Raw genomic sequence first — 7,642 nt, 5'->3', positions numbered from 1 at the left:
AAGTAAAGTGTACCTGATAAATTTCAAGATAAGAAGCTCTGACTAAATATTGCTGATTCTCTGTCCTGGCTATGTGTGTAAAGATATGTTCAAAGGAATTGGGTATCACTCCTCTTAAAACAGGGTCTGTCCGTACACCTGTGAAGCAACAAGAATAAAGAAACTAAAATTGTAAATTTTAATCACTAATAAGTTACCAGCTGTCAATTTTGTTTTTAAGGCAGAGTGTTTGACAACAAATTAGTGGAACTGGCTTTATATGTATGATTGTGAATTACACTGCCTAGTGCCTTGTGCCTGCTTAGATTGTGGTCCTATAATAGTAATCCAAAAATGTGCAGTTATAAAATTGTGTAAAATAAGTACAGTGTAAGTCACACAGATGCACAATACATGTACATTTACCGACTTTTACTTTGACCTTGAAAGTGTTTTTGTTTGTTCTTTTTTTCAGGGTTAATCTTCTACTTGACCAGTAATTGAAGGTTCAACTGTGTTTCCCTTATCGAGATTTTGTTTGCTAGTAAAATACCCACAACCTAGAGGGAAGACTTGTGTATCTCGCTTGTTTACAATGGCTTACCGCGCCTTTCAATTAACATGTGGACTTTAAAATTCAAAGCTCAATCGACAAATGCGTTTTTCACTACTGTCAATCAAATGTTCGGCAGCCCCTTCAGCTTACAACTACCACCGAGTGCGTGGTAATCAAATCCTTGAGCACAGTTCAGACAAATTATGAAACAGTGTTCAGCAGTAGTCGGAAGCAGGGAGGAGCCGCCGAACATTTGAAAGGTGCAGTAAGCCAACCAAAAACAGCTGTTGTTATTTAGTTGTAAGCAGTTTAACATGAAACGAGGCAAAAAGGTGAATTCTGCTAAAGACCTTGTTTGTTTGCCTTTTTAAACAAAACAATATTTGACCACAGACTTGAGTGTGATTACAGCTATTGTTATACCTCCCAACTCAAATACGTTTTCTGATTTGAGGAGAATTTGTTTCACGTGTCGTGGGTCAAAACTCACTAACTCCCTAGGGAAACAACAACTTGAATGTTGGACTCACATGTGATCAGGTCATGCTCCTTGAAACTGCAACAAACTTGTGAGCCAGCAAGCCTCAAGCAAACATCTTTCTTTACAGTTTTTTCAATTTTTGAGTTGGGAGGTATAACAAAACACTTAATGACTGGTCCTGCAGGAAACCTCAAAGCTCACTGAAGGGTCTCAGGGAAACAAAACTCACTGTTTCTCTTGGGGCCAGTCATTAAGTGCCTTTTGTACACATTTATTTTAACAAATGATGCTTTATATAATTATTGACAATACACTGTCAATCATTCTAACTGACATTACCTTCCATGGTAAATGTTTTGCCTGTTCCTGTTTGTCCATAGGCAAATATTGTACCTAGCAAAGAATACACTGTACATTTAAATTCACAAAGTAGCTTAAAACAGTCAAGTCTTGTTCCATATAATATTTATCACATACCATTCACATATGTACTAGGTCCAAGAAAAATTAAAGGTCTGTACCTTTTTATACACTTAGTCCACTCTCATAAGGGGACAGTCCCTCCAGAATTGGAAAAAGTGTCTGTTTATTAAGAACCATCAAATGAAGATTTGACATAACCGATCCCCACTACTGCTCTGTTGAGCACTGCCAAAGGTCATACTTAAGTTGATCTAATATTGCAAATTAGAGACAAATTTCATTGCCTCAAGAGTCAAATATTCATGGGTTGTCTGCTTACAAGATGGTGTTACACTAAAGAAAATCCAATTTACATTTTCAAAAATTGTGCGCATCCGCTTACAAGAATGTGCAAATTACAGAGTTTGACTAGGAGGCAAAACAGGCAATTGCTAAAATTGATAAAAGAAGTATCTGAAGGTAGAGCTGTCAGCTTACAAGAGTGGCCGTTAGTGGAGAGTTTCAAGACTGTAGATGTAATTTAACATTGAATTAAACAATAGAAAGAAAACCAAACAATGCTCACCTGGAAAAAAAGTATGACCAAGCCACTCAAAGAATTAAATGTTACTAATAAAAGTACTGTATGTGTGATTTTTTTTTTTCTTTTTTGACAAATTAATTTATTAAAAAAAAAAAAATGGTCCTGTAACCAGGTGGTTGATTCATGATTGTAAAATATTACTCTGGTTTAAAACAAATGTAAAAATGTTAGTAAAAATTTTTATCTGTAATCTTTGAAGATTCCCAGGAGCTGGTGTGGCCAGAGTGTAAACAGTGTTCCGCTAAAGCTGACTTGTGCGAGTGTCTGTTTACAACCGCTTTTTGATGTTCTTTGAGCTGGGTGGAAAATTTTTATTTCGTTTCTCCGATGCAGCTTTTGTCACAACCATGACAGGGAATTGAATACATAACGCCACAATCAAAATAAAGAAAAAAAACCTACCATTATAACCTTAAGAACAGAATCCACCAACTGTCTAAATGTCTCATCATAGAGATCAATCTGTTTTGAACTAAATAAATATCACAAGCACAGCAATGTTAAAATGCAGATGACAGCAGGTAAATTATAGCAGTTTTTAGCAAACTTTTAAAATAACCTATTCAATGGACAATTTCACCTAAACCATTCAAGTATACATAATTAAGACAAAATCATAACATTTTTAACCTACAGAAAAGTTGCCTTCACTGTTAATGTTAATAATTATGGTAGGGTAATTTATGGTGACACTCAATACATTTCTTCTTATCTGAGTGCACACATTTGACAGTTTACATGACATGACATGACATGGCAATAAATTAAAGTTATTTGTTCCGTGAGGATGGGCGGCAACAATTAAGGATCAAAGTCCTTTATTAAGGAGTTCTTTTCATTGATATTGAGCTGCTGGAGGGCTGGGCTTTGTAATACAGAACCAATAAGTTAATTCAGGAATCATATTTGAACAATGTATGCACAAAAATATGCCTGTCCAGCAATGAGACCACATCCTTTCTTTGTCAGAGTACATGTGCTAAATGACATCAAATTAGAGTAGACTTCTCCCGTCACCTCTCCTCAACCCTTAATCATTACATGGACCTAGTGCCCTTAGAAGTCGGATCGTGGTCATGTAGTCCATGCTGCCTTAAATTGGGTTATATGTATGAATGAGATGATTGATTGATTGTTTAAATATTGTATTTACCCATGTTTAAAAATCATTTACCATATGAATTGTGACAAAAATAGGATAACTATTCTGGATGGAAACTGAAGAAACCCTTATGGGCTTTTACATGTACAAGGCAGTCCCCCTATTTACAACACATAACTTTTAATTAATGACTAACTCACTTCCAGTCATAAACTGAATCATAAGTGAACATGCATGGCACTTCTTCTTTCTTAGCTGGGTTGGTGATTCCTATTGTCCCTTTTTTAACATTCATCTCAATTATCCTTAAAGCATAAAAAGAATAACATCACAATTTAGACATGTTAGAATCAACAAGTTAGTCGAACATGTACAGCTGTAGCAGTCTGAAAACATCATAATGTGTAGTTACAGTGTAACTGGAGGGAGAAAACACTAAACAACACTACCCCATTCTACATGTACATGTATTGGCAGCTAGTTGAGAGAAAATATATGAATTCATATAATTATATATTGGTCAGAGTGGCGTAGCAACAGAACCGAACACAACAATAGCAATATTTTCTCGCAGCACCCATTATAATGCAGTAATTCCCTTTCAAAATCACATTTAATTTGTATCACATGACTTTTTAACGATTCTTTGAGAATACTAAATGAAAACAAATTTTAAAATTCTACTACACAAAAAGGTTTTTAAGTTTATATGTTGCTGTGAACAAGCCGGCAACGCAAAATAAATTAGAGGGTCCCAACAGGGTTTTCAGAATAAGGGATCTGGCTTATTGGAAGGTCTCTTAAATTACCTGCAAATTTATCACAGCTTACAACAGCCCTACCTTTGATGCCCTTGGGCTATTTCCTTTTCATTCATTGGACGGCATCTTACAACCACCTTCACAGACTCGCCTGGTTTCTTGCTAGACTGAAGTCAACATGACAAACGTCAACCAGGTTCAGTTGTGTAGTTAACTGAGCATAAACCTAATATGTATAATTATGTCTTGCTTTTGAATTCTGCAGAAGTTTTCCAATTTTCAGACCAAGAGTATTTACAGTAACAACAAATTTTAGAAGGGTGTTACATTTATAAATACCTAAAAAATCAACTAAAGACAAAAGATAAATGAAGAATAATTGCCAATAGCACTAAAAGAAATGAAGGATTTCATGCAAAAAGGGCTATATCACTTTTTGGGGTGATTTTCATTTTTTGCAGGATCGAGCCAATTTTTGGTAGACTGACTTGTTTTGACATGAAAAGCATTGTTGCATAATTGCTTTTGTTGATTTGCACTTCGTTTTTGAGAAATAATGTAATACTATGCAAAAAAAAAATCAGTTTTTCAAGCGGAATCTTTTGGAGCGAATCCTTTGAAGGTGGATTTCGATGCAAGGCAGCAGTTACTTTCAGCAGTTTCAACAGCATGGGTTTTTTTTAAATACAATGTTTTGATTTTTGAAAGAAGTAGAGAAATAGACTGGGAAAAAAAAAAATTGCCCAACCTCATATCGAACAGATGTCACAACAAAACAAAATTGAATCCGGCCCATTCAGCGCCTTATTTGCTTGTGCTAGCGAAGCAACAGCAAGAGATTAGCGTAATTATATGAACAATAAAACTTGTATCACTTTGAACAACTAGCGACAAATGCCACATTTTGGTGACTTCATCGTTTAGTGAAACAAAAGGTTTCTTTTGTTTTTTGTTCAACAAAAGATCTCCAAGAGATGCCCTTGGAAACTGAATTTTTTACCATACCTAAAATTACAAATAGTCCTTTGAGAATGCTGGAAATAGCATTTCTGAACCTCTAGATTTCAAAATTTTCTGGAGGAGCATACCCTCAGACCCTCCTAGCGGCTCGCGTCTTCGCTGCTCAATTCTGTGCCCTTAATTACGTGCGTCAATTAATGGCTTCCTTCGCGATGTTTCCTGCAGTTTTTAAAACTTATGAAAAGTGCTACAGACATTTTCACTCAAAAGAAGTTTTCAAAAGACATTTTTAGCTCCTAAATTTGTTACAGATAAGATAAATTACTAATTGGACCTTGTGTTGTACAATTCAGGGAGTAATCATGCTCGTTATCTCAAATCAGCCTCACGCTTCACTTGCACAATTACTCCCTAAATTGCACTCCATTCGGTCCAATTACTATTACTTATCAACGTACCATAGCAACATAACACACATAACCTTAAGCTTACAAGTATATGTACATGTACGTTCAATGAGCCTAAGCCTGTACATAAAACTTTAACTGAAAAATAGATCACATTGATGTTGAAAGTAGAAAAAGGTTTATTAGAGTTAGTTTTTCTGATATCAAATGTATCATGCCTTTCAGTATTAATTATAGAAAATTAATGATAATAATGTTAGGCAGGTAGTTGAGATTATCAGCACTGGTGCTAAAAAACAGCATATTTACCCAGGCAGTGAGGCCTGGGTTTAAATTTTGGCTCTGATTTTTTTTTTTTCCCTTGTTCAGTCACAGATTGTCATGTGATCTCTAAAGCGCATGCGTCACCTTTGCATGGGTACAGCACATGCAATTTATAGAAGGTGTCGTGAAAAGTTAGCATGGATTCCATGATTTCTAGGGCGATGAAATCAGATACAAACGAACATACATGTACCATTCACAGTAGACCAACACTAAAGGACATTAAGCGTTTTCAGAATGGGTCAGTCTGCAAGCCTTATGAGACATCAATTTACAAGCGCACATTTTGAGTGAAATTATCAAGAATCATGTTACACCAAAGGAGCTATCAACCGGGGTTAGCAACTCTTCAACTTGATAAAAAGCATCTTCAGAAGCGTCATTGTATTTTTAGACGTGATCGTGAACCAAGTAGAATCCCAGCATGAACTCAAGAACGTCTGAGCAACAGGAGCAAAACGTTAGAGAATTTGTTTACGAATGTATCTCTTTGAGTACACCTAAGTAAAATGTTCTGAGAAACTTCCTAAAGTATAACAAAGTTAAAATATCGAACTAACCGATATTCTCTGGCTATTTTCTTGTAACAGAGTTATGTGTCTTTACAAGAATGAAACCTATGCAGCGAATTATTGTACATTAAAGCTTAAAGAAACTAATGTATGTTGACCCCAGCAAAACAATTCTTGACTTGCACTGTCATGCAATCCTGATGCAATAAAAAAGTTATTCAGAAGCCATTTAGTGGATAAAGTCAAGAAATTGCGTATAGGAGATTAATAAAGATGACACTTCTCTAATTTTTAAGTCTGTGCATTTTCCCAAACCTCAGATATTCTTCGAAATATTTTGCACAATTTACAGAGCCCAGTATGGAGCCGCCATGTTGGTGTACCTCCACGGTACACCAATATTGCAGTTGGAAAATAGTGTAAACATCTGGAACTTACTTTGGCTATCTAGGCAACTGATTATCTGTATTGAGCAAACAAGCATTTAAATAAGCACCTTTCCTTATACTTTAACTCCTGAATGGGCTAAAAATCATGAAATAAGTATATGTTTTTCGACAAATGCGTTCGTAGCTCAATGTCATGCACCACCATAACTCTGAAATTCAAAATGTCTCGTTTGCTTGGGCAACGCAAAAAAAAAAAAAAAAAAAAAAAACCACAAAGGCTAAGGAAAATAGACTGAAACGTTCATAGGCTGATATAAAGACCTTGACTCATTTCACGCCCTAAAGACCTGCAAACGAGTAATAAGCTATTAATTGATTCCAAGAAATGCAATCAAAAGCAGAATAGCTTAAGCACATCGATTCGATTGGATTTCGTATGACTTCAAATGCAGAACATTTAGCTCAATTGCAATATAGCTTGTGCTTCTCAGTGTAACGACTGCCTGGGTACACGCAGCAAGCGTCCAGTTGAATTCCAACTGTCACTGACACAAAATAAAGGGTCATCTTTGAAAGGTCTCACTCCATTTCGGCAAAAAAAACAAAAAACAAAAAACAAATACAAAGCAGCAAAACAAATCAAGAAAATGATAAAATGCCAATCAGCTCAATTTAAATTTTATAGACAAATACATATATGTCCTCCATTATCAACAGTTTACGTTTCGTAACTCACCATGACGACTAAGCTCAAGCTCTCAGCACCGCCTTGTTCTCAAAACGTAGAGTCTAAACGTCAAGTTTACCATCAAGGAGATGAATGTTTTCGCTTTTGAGCATATCAATGTTAACACTGAGGTAGGAAGACACGTCTTTTCTATTCCGTTTGGGCATTCATTTGACGAACCAAGCCGGCCGCCATTTTTCCCTTATTTAGTTTCTAGTCCTTCTCGTCCCAAGCCATAACTATACCCAGTCTTCCACGGATAACAGCGCGCAAACGGAGTACCATGGCAGTTATGTCCTCTATCAGGAGCCCATCAGTTATGGGCTCCTGATCTTGTAAGTTTCTGTTCCGTTCTGTGCGATGAACTGAAGTTTTGACAGTTAATTCTTGTTTTCAGTGCTTTTTACAGGCTTCATCTGGAAATAACCTTATTTTGCA

The 7,642-nt window shown here is 36.0% G+C and overlaps 1 pseudogene across 1 annotated transcript in view; it reads right to left on the bottom strand.

The window, feature by feature from the left end:
* LOC149098971 (kinesin-like protein KIF3B) overlaps positions 1-4,696 on the bottom strand; it is a 24,676-nt pseudogene extending 19,980 nt beyond the window's left edge. The window contains exons 1-6 of the transcript XR_016203547.1: positions 4,634-4,696; positions 3,967-4,052; positions 3,325-3,429; positions 2,425-2,494; positions 1,356-1,409; positions 14-138 (exon numbers count right to left, since the gene is read on the bottom strand). The product of XR_016203547.1 is annotated as a kinesin-like protein KIF3B (transcript). The remainder of the gene's footprint in view (positions 1-13; positions 139-1,355; positions 1,410-2,424; positions 2,495-3,324; positions 3,430-3,966; positions 4,053-4,633) is intronic.
* Positions 4,697-7,642: the final 2,946 nt, after the last annotated feature.

Source organism: Orbicella faveolata, unplaced genomic scaffold (genome assembly GCF_042242905.1).
Source record: "Orbicella faveolata isolate gen_17 unplaced genomic scaffold, um_ofav_v1 contig_46, whole genome shotgun sequence".
Classification (NCBI taxonomy): Eukaryota; Metazoa; Cnidaria; class Anthozoa; order Scleractinia; family Merulinidae; genus Orbicella; species Orbicella faveolata.
The sequence above is the reverse complement of the archived record's forward strand: the minus strand, read 5'-3'. Positions and strand labels throughout refer to the sequence as shown.